Source organism: Populus alba, chromosome 6 (assembly GCF_005239225.2).
Source record: "Populus alba chromosome 6, ASM523922v2, whole genome shotgun sequence".
Classification (NCBI taxonomy): domain Eukaryota; kingdom Viridiplantae; phylum Streptophyta; class Magnoliopsida; order Malpighiales; family Salicaceae; genus Populus; species Populus alba.
In genome coordinates, this window is record NC_133289.1 from 137,479 (window position 1) to 154,813 (window position 17,335).

At 33.1% G+C, this 17,335-nt stretch overlaps 1 pseudogene; it reads right to left on the bottom strand.

Moving 5' to 3' along the window:
- Positions 1-12,210: 12,210 nt before the first annotated feature.
- On the bottom strand, positions 12,211-16,965 carry LOC118032211 (small ribosomal subunit protein uS17-like; annotated as a pseudogene).
- Positions 16,966-17,335: the final 370 nt, after the last annotated feature.

Genomic DNA, 17,335 nt, shown 5'->3' on the forward strand with positions numbered 1-17,335 from the left:
TTTGCTTCTTCTTTTTTCCCTTCCTCTCTCTGAATAGAAAAATAATAATGAAGTCTATCAAGTAGAGTGTTTGTGTTTTTATAACATGAAAATTGAAGAGAAACGTGTAGGGAAATGAGCACAACAGAGAAGAAAGAGGAAGCAAGGAAGAGTTCCGAGCTGAGGCCAATATATATATATATATATATATATATATATATATATATATATATATATTGGTATCGTAGTCAAGCAAAAGTTCTCTGCTAGCCCTAGAATATCTTGTTGTCGTTGCTGTTCATCAACCTGCTCAGCAAAATCTTATTAGGACTTCTCTTAAGAGATATGCATCTCTCTCGGCTGAATCTAAGATCTACTCCGACTTAACTGGTGGATATGCATTGCTTTTTATAAAAGGATAATATATAGAACCACTTGAAAAATCACTTCTATAGAACTGAGATTTTTTCACTCTGTTAATATTTCTCTTCAGCAATAACGAGGGAGGGGATTTTCAAATTTCGGCCATCTTTCTATCTTTTTTATACCAACTAATAGACAAATTTCGTTTTTCTTAGAGAAATCAATGACTTGAAGTGGTGTCAGCAAAAGGATCAAATGAACAAATATATCTTGTTTCCTTGAATATGAATTTTAGGTCTGCAAGACACACCAAGGTCAGCTTACTAAATCAATTCATGTCAGGGTCGGATGTAGAAATTTAAAGTCTACGTTGTCTCAATATAAACCTGGCACCAGAAATTAAACTACCATAGTACTAATTTATAGCATTATCACTGAAACAATATAAGCTCTCTTATGTAATATGTTGCGAGTGAGAATTATAAAATCTTATAAATTTAATAGTTTTAATTTTTGGGTTAAGATAATTTTTTTATATGATATTAGAGTTTTGCTAACCGATTATGAATTTCATTACCCCTATACTATTTGATAAAAATTAAGTATAGAATAGATTGAGACCATGCAGATTTCAAGTTTAAAGAATCTTTACTTAAAAAATTATATTAAAAAATTATATAAATCATTTCTTAAAACATCACTTAACAACTTAATTTATTGGGGTCGCATCTTGAAAAAAGTTGGGTGTGGGCATTGTAGCTCTAGTTGATGGAAATCTTTTTGATATTTTTTAGACTTTCTAAAAAGTTTATTTAGACCTATTAAATTAAATCCATGATCTAAATAAAAGTTCTTCAATATTTCACTTCTACTCTCGTAATTTTTATCTCTTTTGTTTTAAAATATTTGAACATTTCCCTTTAATAAATAACTAACCGAATGTTCCTTTTTTCGGTATTTTCATATTATTCCCTTACTTTTTCCTCAAGGATTCACATGTATATGTTATAGTTTCTTTAGAAAGACTTGAAAACTTGTTTTTTTTTTTTTTAAAAAAAAGGCTAAAACATAATTCAAGAAATTTAGCTTTGTTTGTTTTACTTAAAATATTTTATAAAAAAATGTTTTCCATATTTTTTATGTTTGTTCCTAGAAAATATTTTCTTAAGTTTGTTTCTTCGTAAAGTATTTTACAAGAAAATTAATTAATAAAAAATATCTTATAATCAATCTTTAAACTTTATTCATTTAACAAAAATATTTTCAGCTCATGATGAAACTTCTTAAACTATTTTAAAAAATAAAAATTCACTTATAATATCATTCCAACTAATTCAACCATAACCTCATCTCATTACCACCATCTTGCACTCCTCCACCAATATATACATTTCTCTTTCATAACCACCTCACAATCATCATCTCACTTCCTTTACAATTGCTATCTCACAATTACTATCTTCTTTGTTAATACATACTATTATTTCACTGTCACCGCCTCTCTCACTATTATTAAAAAATATTTTATATGTAAAGTAATATTTCTCATGTAAAATGTTTTATGTATGAGAAACAATTTACATGTAAAATATTTTTTATTTGTAAAATATTCTACTTACAACAAACAAATCCTTAATATTTAATGGTAATATATGAACTTTTTGGAAATTAAAAGGGAAAAATTAAGAAGTCTTATAAAGACAAAAAAAATGAAGATTACCCTGGCACTAAACTTAGAGATTGATTTATGTTTTTGGAAGGAAATCAAGATATTAGTTTTCATTTAATTTATTGCTTAATTTTTTAATTACGGGGCTAGTGATCGAGGGGTTACAATGAAACATGATTTGTCACGTTACAAAATATAATAAAATTAGGAAAGAACAGGACAAGGACATTTACAACTCTACACCTAATTGCGTGTCCAAACGTACTTTGACCATATTATGACGAAAAAATATATATTAATTTTGACCGTTGAAGTTTGATTGGATCTGTAATGTTGACGTGTGCACATGGAAGATAAGAGGTTTATTATAAATCAAGATTTTTGAAGAAAAATAACATTATAAATTATATAAAATGACGCTCAAATTAAAAGCTTGATTATATTTATTCATTTATCTGCTTGCTAAAAAAAACCATTACAATTCTTTATATAGAAGAATAAACTAGGAAAAAATATTTATTTCATATACAAAAAAAAATACTATAAAATCATTGTAAAAAAGACTAGAAATTAGAATTGAAATAGAAAGAAATAAAAATAACAGGGGAAGATATATATTTTCCTGGAAAGGCCACTGCGCGCATCACATGCCTTCTCTTCATATTTGATCAGGCTATAAATAGGACTAAAACAACCTCGTGCATGTTGCAATCTATACTCGTCATCTAATTACATATTGTTTCAGCAAACGAGGTAGCTAGCTAGATCGAAGCGAAGAAGATGGCAAGGACTTGTTCCAAGATGGCATTTGTGGCCTTCCTTTTGCTGGCTGCACATTGTTAGTTTCTCTATCAATTCTCTCTTATAATAATAAATATCATGAATGTAGCATCATTGCACAGAAGTAATTATTGATGAAATAATTTTGCATTTGTAGGTTTTTCGCTCTCAACTTCTGTAGCGGTGGCAGAAGAAATCCCTGCAGCTGCTTTGTCTTGCGAACGTGCTGATGATTGCAAGAAATACCCCATCGTGTGTCCTGGTTATTACGTATGTTATCAGAATAGTTGTAGGTGCATTAGCTAGTTAAAGACACCTCGGTTTGTCGAGCTTGTAAAAGCCATGGCGACTGCGACGTCCAACGTCTTCTTTACATGGCCTCATGAGCTGCGTTGTGAGGAGTTGGTGCGATTATCTGGATTGAAAAAAAGAAACATCATGAATAAAGTATTATCATAAAGTAGTCTTTATTGTATTCGTTATCATAAATTTTATCTTTTAGAATAATTCTAAACTTATCGACGAAATCTAGTCTACCAATCGATCACGTATATATATATTCTAGCACCTATGTCACTCCGTATGTTTTCTAAACACCGAATCCTTAATTAACCTCTAATTACAGTAACCTGGAAGGTTTTATATACATAGAGCCTTGCTCATTTTCAAACTCACGAATATTCCATCAAACACCTCAACATGAATGATATATGTTGAAATCTGAAGCAAATTTCGAGAGATTTGGGAACCTTGTACAGATGATATATTACTGGGTTTTGAATATTGATATTTAAATCAAAGATTGTGCATGTGTTGTATGTGACATAGATAGCAAATTAATGAAATGATGAAAGAGGAGAATGCTTCTAGATGCCTGGATGTGTGCTGATTATCCCCGGATGTTTATATGTTCATGAATCACGGTAGGAGAAATGAGAATAAACCTTACAATCTAGTAATTATGCAATATAATAACCTCTAATTGTGTGTGATCATACTGTTAAGCATGAACCGATATGGATAGATGAGTCGGCCTCTGAGCATGAATATGTTCTAACTCCATTTTGTGAGACCCGTGCATAATTAGGTTACAGAACTAATTATGAAGATTGGTCAGCTCAAACAGAGACAGTATCATGAATCAATATCCGGGAAGAACAAAATCAGTACGTAATTGTGCCCCATTTGCATTGAATTTTGTAATCAAGGATGCAATGATCATGGATTCTAAAGTTTAGTGAGCAAGAATTTTTTTCAAGTAAGAGAGCTTAACATGAGTTTTGTGTTTTATAATTTTAAACATACTTATTTTTACTATAGAAGTTTTTTATTAAAAAAATTAGTGTTTCAATATATGATTTTAATTTTATTTGTATATTAAGATTTTCTACCTTCGAAGAAACGTTCAATTAATAATTTTGAGTTTTTCTACAGCTTTTTGAAGATATGAAAGTATGAACAAATCTCATATCCTTTCACTATTCTCTGCCCCAAGAATTGAATTTGAATAAAGAGAATTTACCAAGAGTTCACAAACCATGCGGGAAGGTGGAAAGTCCTTTGCCATCAAAAACATTAACATCCAACCATGGCAGTACTATAAATAGAGTGATCTTTTGTACCTCTCGGGGGAGGAGGATGAAGGTGATCAAGAAGCAAACTAAATTTACAGAGTGCCAAGTTTACTCAGTTTGGACAAACCTATGACAAATTATTTACACTTTGCAACAAAAATCAGTGCGAAGGCCATGATGGCAGCCCGATAAAGTAGATTCGAAGGCTATTGTCTAGGGACTGGGAGGTGGTCCAAACACACACACACACACACACAGAGAAGCCTATTTTGTGTTTGAGGTGAAAACATAGCTGTGGTTAAGTGATTGGTAACGGCAGCTTGTTAAAATCGAATATTTTCTATTGTTGATTTGCTGCTGGGATTGACAAGGAATGAAAGTCCTTTTTCTTCTTGTTTTTTCCTTTGCAGAGATCATAACGACATGAGTTTAGCCTATGATTATATGTAAACTTACTGAATTAGCCACCCGGAAGAAAATCTGGTTCCATGTTTTGAGTTTATGATTGTGCTTCTCTGTGCTATGTTTAAGAAGAAAACTTGGGGTGGGAAAGATTGCAAAACTTATTAATTCAGGGAAGATAGATTCAACAACGAAAATCCTCAAGCTATGTTAGCATCCTTCTTCAGTTCGATGGTAACCATTGCAATTATTCCGACAGGATACTGGGGCCATTGGGAAGCAGATAAAAAATGGAGCAAGACTGATGGGGTGTGACGCGGAGCCCTGATTTGTGTATTTATACAAACTAGCTAGACTAGGAGCCTTGATTTCTTCAAGTATTTTCAAGTGCACCAACGTGCTCTGAGGCATCATTCTATATTTTATAGCTGCTGAGTCAAACTCTGGAATTTAGCTGTTGCATTTTTTATTCCTGTTGCTGTTGGTTGAATGATGATAGCATAAAAAATGCAAGCAAGCCTTGCATTTGTTTTTTCCTCTATTGTATTTGTTGTTGGACGAACAAGTTTCAAGAAGGTTGTCGAGATGTGCTGACTCACAGATTCTACTTCTTCCTTTTCTTGTTGTTCAAAATGGGGAAATTAACGATGAGACAAATTATTAGGAACTGCATTAATTGCACATTAATCAGAGTGTTTGAAACATGCCACTAAAGCAAAATTTAAAAAAATACGATTGGACCGTGATGCTAAAAGGGACATATTTTGATGAAGAATTAAGCAGATTTTTCTGTACTTCACATGCTTTCCATGAATTATGCACTGTGTTTAACAAGTGGATCCGTGGGAGCTTCCATTCTGATGGGCTCTTGAGAGATTCACCATGTGATTTTAGCCTTGTAATCTATCTTATCGAGCACAGAGTAGCTTGTGAATGGGCAGAAGTGATCTTCCGGCTTTGGAAAATGCAAGGAGATCGGCGATCGGTTCCTAAGTTATACTGTAATCAAAATCTTCCAGTAGATGAAGATAATGAAACTAAAGGGAACATATCCGCTTGTATTTCTGTTATAAAAATATACAAAATCATATTTATTTTATATCTTATCTCTTCAACTAAACATGTTTTTATGTGTTTTTATATTATTGATCTTCTTGTTGTGAAATACAAAAGGTACATTAATCCTATCTTCACTTGCTCATCAACTAGATCAGGTAGATAATATATAGCTTGTTGAATCAGGAGTCATATATCTGAGCTGTGACGGAGGGCATTAACAATATCCATTCCTCGCCACCTTTCTTCCCGTATCTTTCTTGGATATTAGCTAGGTCACAGACAGACAGACAGACAGACAGACAGGCTATGTATATATATCCCTTCCTCCTCAAACTCACCAGTAGTCCATTGACTTTATGGTTTTACCACCTCCTTGGTGCATACATCAGTACTGGACCACCCAATATATATACTTTGTTTGGTCTCCATATATTGCCATGAACTGGAAAACAATGAATCAGATAATTAATATCGTACTCGCAAGTTTTGTCTCTTTTTACATCTTGCTCCTTTCAACCATTCAGTAGTACTCATTTACCATTCACAGTATATATGAAGGGAGTGCTCATTTTTACATGTTTTTAATTGTTTTTATTTACTGATAATTTACCATTCACAAATAAAGTATATGCATTACAAAATTGCATACACGAGAAACGAGCACCCTCTGTTCCCTTAATTTGATTTGCCTAACAATATTGCTTAATTTGTTCTCTTCATCAACAAAAGGATTCCCACCAAATCATCGATCAATGAAAAGCATTGCTTTTGTACTGTAGAAGATAGATTCATTCTGCATGACGAGGACCAGACGACTATCTTTCTGGCATTTCTGTGATCCGTACGTGTTCGGTGCATAAATGCTAGCCAGCCAGCCAGTAGAAAATCAACATGTGCATCGAAGGTGCTGGTTCTGGCTGCCTTTTCCGTGGTCCAGTGGTCAGCCGAGCACTGGCCACTCCAAGTTAAGTTCAATAGTCAAGGCGATTCTCCCTTAGCAGGCTGCTTTAGCTCCCTTTTCCTCTCCCTCCCTCCCTCCCTCGCATATCATAAATGGACCCCTCCTCCTGTGTTCACAAGGATCCAAAACATAGCATGAATGAAATGGAAGAAGAGGATTCTATATATTTTACTTATTTGAAATTCATTTATACATTATACAATAAAAATTATGTATCAGCATGATATATATATATATACACACACACTACAAATCAAAAGAATAACATGCATGAGACAAAAACCTCCATATTATTCTCTTCATATATAAGTATATCATGCTGATGCATAATTTTTATTGTTTTTTGTTAAATGAAATTGTCCATATATATATATGGAAGTAGAGGGAATTAAATCCTGTAGTGAGGACACAACCACAACTACCACCCTGCTATGCTCTAGTTTGTCTTATTTACTGGTTTTGGTCTGGCCTCCTCTAAGAATTATCAAAATCTTTATCCCTCGACCTCAATATTAAATTAACATAGCTACCTACCTCTATATGAATCCAATCAATACTTCGTTGCATTAATTAATTGTCTAAAAAGCAATTATATATATATATATATATGACAAATCTAAATCTCAAAAACTTATGATTTTACAAAATATATTCGACTCGATTTAGAGAGAAGAGCCCAGTTTTTAGGGACTCGACTATAATTTAGGCTCCGTTTGTTTGCAGGAAAGTGGTTTCCTTTTGGAAAGTGAATTCCGAGGAAAGTGAATTCCGGAAAAGTATTTTTCGATGTTTGGCAGTGTTATGGAAAATGAACTGGAAAACACTTTCCAGTGTTTGGTTGTGTTATGGAAAATGAACTGGAAAATAATTTATTAATGAATTAATTTTTTTTTCAAGTTTATCTAATATATATAAAATATTTAATCACTTACAATAAAAAAAATGAAATCTAAAAAATATTTATAATGATGAATTTTTTTTATTATATCCTATATTCATACATAGCTTATTAAAATAATGATGAACAAATCTTACAAATTAAAAAGTTGAATGAGAATGAAATTGAAAAAAATATATAATTTCATAAATTATCTCAAATAAAATAAATAATAATCAAAATAATAGAGATCAAATCTAAAAAATTTTAAAACAATGAAAGATGAAGAAATTAAAATAATAATAATCAACATTTCATAAATTATTTCAAATAAAATAAGTAACAATCAAAAAAATGAGAACCAAATTTGATAGATAAAAAATTTCAATAAAAATATGATAAGGAAAAAGCAAATAGCAATTATAAAAATAAGAACCAAAGTTAATATAAAAATAAAATTTTAAGAGATGAAATTGAAAAATAAATATTCAAAACAAAATATATATATCAATCAAAAGTTTGAGGATTAAATTTAATATAATAAGCAAATAATGACATTTCTAAATTTTTCACAACTTCCGGAAAATGTTTTTCCCCCCAAATTTTTCAGGAAAACACTTTCCTGAAAACCAAGCCAAATTTTCCTTTTACTAGAAAGTGTTTTCCATTGACCAATTTTCCTACTGGCAAACAAACACAAGAAAGTTTGGAAAGTGATTTCCCGGAAACCACTTTCCGGAAAACAAACACAGCTAAAGGGAAAACACTTTCCTGAAAACCAAGTCAAATTTTTTTTTGACTGAAATTGACTGGAAAGTTTTTTCCTTTGACCGGAAAGTATTTTCCGTTGACTAGAAAGTGTTTTCCGTTGACCGGAAAGTGTTTTTCGTTGACCAACTTTCCTAATGACAAACAAACACAGGAAAGTTTGGAAAATGGTTTCTCGGAAACTACTTTCCGGTAAACAAACATGGCCTTAGATCAAACTTTTTTTATACCCTTAGACATAGTTTTAAGACCTGACCTGGTCCAAGACCCCGGTTCCGGGTTTTGACTGGATTGGCCGGGTCAAATTTTTAAAAAAAAAAAATCAAACTGACATTGTTTTAGTAAAAATAATAAAAAAATAAAAGTCCACGAGTTTGCGGCCGGGTCTTGTCGGGTTAGCTAGGTCACACCGAGTTTTTCCTTTATTTTTTCTTCAACCCGGCCCAGTTCCAGCCCTAGGGTGGTCGGGTCCCAGGTTGAGCTGGGTTTCAAAACTATGCCCTTAGGTGTATAAAAGTATTTTATTGACTTACTATATTTTCATTTTCATTAATATTGTATAAGGGATAATATACAAAAAATATTCAAATGACCTACTATATTTTCATCCCATTAATATTTGTCTCATGAACATTTATCCCTCATTAATACATATGTCAAGAATGTACATTCTAGCTCATCCTCTCTACAAGAGAACAAGACTTGTTTACTATATGATACCCTATAAATTCATCGATCTACATGTTCACAATCTTTATTATTTACTATATATTTATTATTAGAGTTTTTTCTCTAAAATATCATTTATTTTTTCTCCAAAAATAATAGTTATTTAAGCATTTGAGAGTCCTTAAATCCATCAAATAGAATTTTTATAGGTACCATTCACTTTGATTTATAACATACCAACCACCAGCCAACATCGTTAAGGGAAAATGCATCAAATTGCTAGAACTAACAGACTAATTAATTATCCTACATATAAATTTTATTTTTATACTACATATAATTAATTATTAATTATCCTATATATATATATATATATATATTTGGTAGATAATTCAGCTTTTTTTTTTTCTCTTTTCATTTTGTTATTTTTTCATTTATTTCATCCCATAGTCTTTTTGCATAATTATTAAGGTAATCTTTAGACGAGCAAGCTAATTAATTCACTTCAAGATAATTTCTCTATCCTAAACATTTTTCGTTGTATTTGAATAAACTTTATTTGACCACTCAATATAGCTCATAAACTATAAACTAAAACTAATATATTCTAAGAGAATGTAACTGTTATATATATTTTGTATTTTGATACTGTCATTTTTTCTTACAAAAGTTAACAAAGACAAATCAAAGAAGACAAGAGTAGTTAATATTCTTTGAAACAGTTGTGATGCAATAAATCCAATATCTTGTATATGTCTGATATTATAATATAGGATCTTTTTGAAAAGTATTTTTTGTTTAAAATATATTAAGATATTTTTTTTTATTTTTAAAATCATTATATTAAAAATATTTGAAAACATTAATAAAAAAATAATTATTATTTTTATTTTTAAAATCATCATATTAAAAATATCTGAAAACATTAATAAAAAAACATCAAACTAAACATTTTTTTAAACGCATCTAAATAAAATTGCTAACACAGAAATAAAGAATGCCCACGTCCAAAAAGAAAGAGACTGAAAAAAGAGAAAGCATGCACAGACAACTTGAATTAATTAATCAAAAGAAACCATAATATTATGGAGATCATGAAAAGGAAAGTGGTGGGGGACGATCACCTTTTCCAAGGAAAGAAAATCCAAGCAAAGTTACCTGTAAAACCCAGGCAGCTTTGGCTGTATCTATGGAGCTATTTGCTACCTAAAATCCGTTGCTGCCGCCTTCTCTACGACCTGTATTTCTCCCTCTTCATGGATTTTCTTCTGTCTCCTGTCTCCTCCCTCTTGTTTTTCTTCTCCCTCCGTGCCAACCCCTTTAAATCCCCCACTTCCACGTACTATTCTTTGCTTGCAATCAAAGTTAGAGTGATCGTTCTATACAAATCAAGAGAGAAAGACGAGGGAGAGAGAATTGTTCTCTCAATTATTTGCTCATCTCCCAGTCTTTCTGTCATATATATCATCTCTTCAACTGTCAGTGTCTTAGTTTACACCTCCTGGTGTTTTAGCAATGGCATTTTCTCTGCTTGTTAATTGCTCTTAATCAAGTAATCATGAATCGACCAAATTTTCTTGAACACCATGTGTCTTCTAACTCTAGTCTTTCAAATTAAGGAGTTGCTTGAGAAAAGCATCATTTATTCATGTCACTAGTCAATTGAAGCATACATGATAGAGGTTAATTAAGATCACATGGTGTCTATGGCAATGCAGGGCTTTTGTTAGATTGTGTATTTTGTTTGCAGGTTGAGAGCACTTACTACTAGCAAGAGCTGCTTGGTCTGAAAGAACGGCCTGCCTGGCTCCCTGAATGCCATCTAGGAAGCTTGTCAAAGAGTGTTGGCAACCTTTCTATTTGGCATGAGGGGAGTCGAGCAGGCCAATTAACAACAGCTTACAGCTACCCTGTACTGAACTCATGAGGTACCAGCAAGTAAATTCCTATATATATATATATATATATATATATATATATATTATAATTTCCTCTGCGGCTGCTAGTGCTTCCTACTGAGAGAGCCTAACCTCTCAGGAGATTGTTATTGTGACTCCTGTGCTATTCATGAATAAGGTAAGATCAAACACCATTAATTTCTAATTAAGTTATTTAAAGAGTACTAAGCTTCTTTTTTTGCCACTGTATGAGTATCAGAGGGTATCAACATCCTAGCTTCCTTTTGAGTTAGTGATAGCTATCGGATATAGTATTTAATGCCATTTTTGAACGGTACTGCAGTCAACAATATTAGAGTATTGATCATAGGTGCATTATCATCATCACATACTAATTTATTAGCACCTCTGAAAATCAATCAAGTTTGGCAGTGTGCGTGGCTATGAGAGATATGTGTCTGGGAAGAAGCCATGTATTATTGTGGGCCCATAACCGTTCAAATATCTACAAACATTGAAAAGGATTTGATTTAAACAATCAATCTGTGAACACTTGTTTTTAACTGATGATTTGTAGCTCTCTTCTTTAATACAAGGCTCTGTTTCTTATATTTGTACGTAATCTCTCCTTGTAATTCTTCGATAACCTTCTTCTAATTTACCCCATCAAAGCTCGATCGATATATGACATGGCTTTTTAAAAGAGCAGTGCATTTTTTTTCTTAAAATATGGTAAGATTTTTCTGAATCTATGGTAACTTCTTGTCTGGGTCTAGGATATATATAGTCCTGTCGGTGTTATATATACTTGTCAAGCTCGATCAGTTGCCAACACTTAAAATTAAGCTAGCATCGACTAATTCCATAACAAAGTTAACAATACTCTTTTAAAACCCGACTTGATGCAGCGGCTTGACTTGTCATCCGGGTAATTTTGGATCTAGATTATTAAAGAATCATGTTAATTTAAAATTTTATAATTTTAAATAAATTATTTTTTAACATATTTCTTTAAATAAATACAACTTGTACAGTTCCTAGTAAGATTAAAACCTTGATCAACAAAGCTATGATATTATATAAAAAAACAATGTTATCTAAAATCTTAAGTTTTTATCCAAAACTTGAGGAGTGAACTCTCACATGACAAATTGCTCTAAAATCATTATGGATGTAGCACCAGCATAAACAAGAAAAATAGAAGTTAAACCTCACATTTTTGTGAAGGCCTTCTTCCCACTAGCAAAAGAACCAGCAGGGATCACTTTCAAGGCATTAAATTGCATGGTCTTGGATAGGGGCCTGCATTGCCCGATGATAAGATGACCACTTTTCTTCACACAGAAGTGGCATAAATTGACAAACTTGATGCACAAAAAACATAATGTCAGTTAATGTAAAAGTTAAGTATTGCAGAGTCCCTACAATGCTAAGATATACTGTAGGATTAGGAGACGGTTCCCCATCTTTTTTAAGTAGGCAATGATAAGGAAGACATGGAATATCACATGGTTTAGCATCAACCATCTCAGATTTAAGCAGCAAATCCTCAACATATTTAGATTGTTATAGAAACAACCCAATAGACGTGTGAGTGATTTGTATGCCCAAAAAATAATGAAGGGAGCCTAAATCTGTGATATCAAACTCAGTGGTGAGAGCTTTGGTAACCTGTAGAATTGCAGTAGACGTACTTCTTGTAGGGATAATACCATCCACATAGAGTAGCAGTACAAAAATATTAGGACCAACAAATTTAACAAACAAGGATGAATCAGAATAGGTGGTGGCAAAACCCAAAGAAGGCAAAAACTGAGTAAATTGATCATTCCTGACCCTAGGTGCATGTTTTAAGCCATAGAGGGATTTATGTAGTTTGCACACAAGATAAGGATGCAATGAATCTTCAAAGCCAGGGGGCTGAGACATGTAAACCTCTTCTTGAAGAATGTCGTGCAGGAATGCATTTTTAATATCTAATTATCTAAAAGGCCAATTGAAATGAGCAGCAAAGGCAAGAGCTAGTCGAACGGTGGCAAGTTTCACCACAGGACTAAAGGTGTCACCATAATCCAAGCCAGGTTCCTGACTAAACCCTTTAACAACCAATTGTGCTTTGTGTCTAGCAATAGACCCATCCGAATGATGTTTAATCTTGAAAATCCATTTGCATCCCACCAAGTTCCTCTTTGCTGGTAAGGGAATAAGACTCTAGGTGCCTTAAGTATGTAAGGCATGAATTTCATCTTGCATGGCCTGTAACCACACAGAAGCTTTGATGGTAGATTTGTAAGTAGCTGGTTCTATCAAAGACATATCAATTGTGCTAGAATCCTGAATATTAGCTAAGAAAGCCTTCCGTTTATTAATGCCACTTTTGCTTCTAGTTTGCATGGGATGCAAATTTAGAGAAGGAATAGACATAACCACTTGCTAGTTGTTAGGATTAAAAGGAGTAAAATTGATACAGATATCATGTGCCACAGGAGGAGGAGGAGAGGCTTGAATGGAAGTAGTAATGGACCGAGAACTAGGAGAAACTATAGATAAAGCAGGTGTATGGTGGGAAGGAGAACCAGGAATAGAAGGAATAATTGTGTTCTCTGTATTAACAAGAAGCATAGGACATGTGGAGGAAGAATAGGATTGTGATGACTGAACTGTGGGCTAGGAGATATGTGGGAATTCAGGATATGGAAATTGTATTTCATCAAATATAACATGTCTTGAAACAAACAATCGCAGAGTAGGCACATGATAACACAAATAACCTTTGTACTTGATGTCATATCCAAGAAACACACACTTGGAAGTTTTGGGCTACAGTTTGCTATGATTATAAGGGCGAAAAAGAGGAAAATAGGCACAGCCAAATATCCTAAGGTGATTAAGATCTAGAGAAGACCCAAATAACATTTCAAAAGGAGACTTGTGAAGGAGAACAGGAGTTGGCATACGGTTAATGAGGTATGTAGCTGTTAAACATGCAAAAAACCAAAATTGAGATAGTAGTTTGGCAGTGTGCAAAAAAGTGATTGTGGTTTCCATAATATGTCTATGTTTCCTCTTAGCTACCCCATTTTGTTCAGGGGTGTGTGGACAAGAGAGGTGATGGGCAATGCCTTTGTCAAGAAGCAATTATTTCAAATGATTACAAGTATATTCCCCCCATCAGTCTGTAGAATTTTAACAGTAGTAGAATATTATGTAACAAGAAAGGAATAGAAGGCAACAAATATAGAGAACAAATCAAACTTATTGCCTAGGGGAAATGGCCAGCAATAACGTGTACATTCATCAACAAAGATAGTATAATATCTATAACCATCCAATGAGATACATGGTGCAGGTTCCTACAAATCAGTATGGATAGTGGCAAAGGGAGAAGTGAATTTATGATGATGCTGAGGAAATGGCGGTTTGCTAACTTTCCCTACAAGATAAAGATGACACATCATAGGGGAAGAAGTTTTAGAAACATGAATATGAGCTTTATTCAACATGAGGGAGACAACATAATTTGTGGGATGTCCTAACCTATGGTGCCATAGATTGGACTGAACAAGTTGACCAAGAAATGCCTGAACTAGCGATGGCTAAGTGGAAGATGATGATGAAAAGGCATGGATAGGATACATGCCATTACTGCATAAGCCTTTGTAAAGAATCTTTTTTGTGGCTTTTTCTTGAATCCAAAAGCAAAATGCATAAAAAATAAGCTAGTAATTATTATTAAGGCAAAGCTGATAAACTGACAATAGATTCTAAGTTAATTGAGGAACAAGTAGCACAAAATCCAACTTGAGTGAAGACATAGAAGAATTAATGATAGACTGACCAATATGAGATACTGTCAAACCTTCACCATTGGCAATATGAATTGTGTCAATTGTTGGATATGGTGAGGCCAATGTCAGATTATTCAAATCAGTTGTCATATGATTGGTTACACCAGAATCAGTGAGCCATACTTGAGATGATCCTGAAGACTTGGATGTTGGAGGTGCAGAGTTGAGCATGATGTGCATGGCTTACATAGTAGGTTGTGAGTCTGGAAACTGAGCAGATGAGAATGAGAGATGAGGTAAAGGGGCTCGATATGAGGAATGTTGCATAATTGGTGATTGTGTGGGATAAGACTGCTGAGAAGGATAAGTAGCAGTAGGATGCATGCCAATATAGTTTGGTCCTTTGTCATTATAAAAGCAAAACTAGGTAGTGTGATTAGTTTTGCCGCATATATGACATTTGGGTTTCTTATAGGGAGAAGCATCACAAAATAGGGCAGTTGTCCCTCAGAATTGCATAATTGACATATTGGCATCATGGATGCAGAATGTCTGCAAAACTGCTGATCAGGGGAAAGGCCAAGAACTCAAGGATTAGAGTGTAGGCGTTTATATGTCATAGAAGAAAACACTGGTTTAAAGTGAAAGTGTCTAGCTCCTTGAATAAAGTGTCCTCCACTACTATTTCTATATTTATTATAAGGCTTAAATCCTCTATTAACAGCCTGAGATGAACTATGATTCACAGGAAACATGTAGTTGCAGCCATTGTTGTCATTAGAGGAACAGGAGCTGATGCCTCTACAATCACTTCCTTTGCAAGTAACTGTGAACGAAAATCATGCAGTGAGATCACACTTTCACGCCCATTTATAACACATCTGAATGTGTTATACTCAGTAGGCAAGCCATTTAGAGCCAGAATAATTATATCTTCATCAACAAAGTATACACCAGTAGCTAAAAGATAGTCCTTAGCTTCTTTAATACGATGAAGATATTATAAAACCGAATATGCTCCTTTCTTGATTGTTTGTATATTAGATTTCATCTTAAAAATGCTAGTTCTAAATATAGTTGAAAAATGTTCCTTCAATCATTCCATAAATCCTTAGAGCTAGTGCTACCAATTACGCAAGACATAGCAATAGGTGATAATGTAACAGTGATCAATTACATGATGGCTCGATCATGCATTTTCCAGACTATGAATTCATCATTTTGAGAAGAAGTGTTGCCAGATTCACATGAAGCTGAGCTAAGTTGAGGTGGATAGTGAGTTGATCCATCAAGCTATCCTATAGTGCCATTGCTTTCAAGTAAAAGTTGCATCTAAAAATTTCAATTGAGGTAGTTTGAATCATCCAGCTTGACATTAACAGATGTAGGAATAGAAGAGATGAGAGCTGTGATTGGAGATTACAAAAGTTGAAGTTGTGAAGCAGTCACCATTGAAAGGTTATCAGATTATCAACTAGAGAGCACAATGTAAAGAAGAAGCAGAGAGAATGCGAAAGCAATCAGAGAGGATCTTCAAGCGTGAGCTAAGTGCTCTGATACCATGTTAACATGTATCTTTGTTGTATATACAGAAAGGTTGAGTGAGAGACGAGAGATAATGAAAAACTTGTTAATCTCCTTCTTTTTTGTTATTCAATTCTTTACTATATATATATATATATATATATTATATATATATATATATATATATCACACACACACACACACACATGTACTGTAACAACTTAACTGCATGCAACTAACTTTTTAACAGCTAACTAATTAACAGATTTATTAATCAATATTACACTTATCATCATCCTGTGCACTGTACTCTAACAATATGTGCTGGAATATTTGAATGCCTCTTGTCTTATCTTTGGTATTTCTTGACCTAGTGAAGAAATTCCACTGGACAATGATACAGGTCCTCACCATCTTAGCACCATGAAAAAGTTCCAGCTAAAATACAACCTCGAATAGCAACAAGGCCACTGAAGGGGCATTCTTATCAATTTTAAGTTCCTTCAATGGCTTTTCGGGGAGTCTTGAAACCCAATCCAACACTCTTCAGAATTTGTTTCCTCCTTTATTAGGCCTCTTTCCTTTCCTAGACTTCTCTGAACTAAGAAACACTTTGAGTTCTTTTAAAAACGCCTTCTCGGTTTGCTCAGCCATGACTGAAAGCCCTTTGTTTTCTCTGGAGAGCTTTGTTGACCAATAGTCAAAGTTGAAATCTCATTTTCCTTACCATCCTTATTTTAATTATTCTCTTTATTCTAATTAATAAAACTTAAAGATAGTGTGGTCTTATATAAATTTTTATTTTAAAGAATTTTTATTTTAAAAAATTATGTTAAAAACTAATATAAAATTATTCTCTTAATCTTATCTAATAACTTAAGTTTTTGGATATTATATTTATTTGACATAATATTATAATATTGTTAATCAAGTAGTCATAAGTTCAAATATCACTATCTTCATTCTAATATATTAGAAAATAATATAAAATTATTCTTGAAACCTCGCCTAACATAGATCGGGC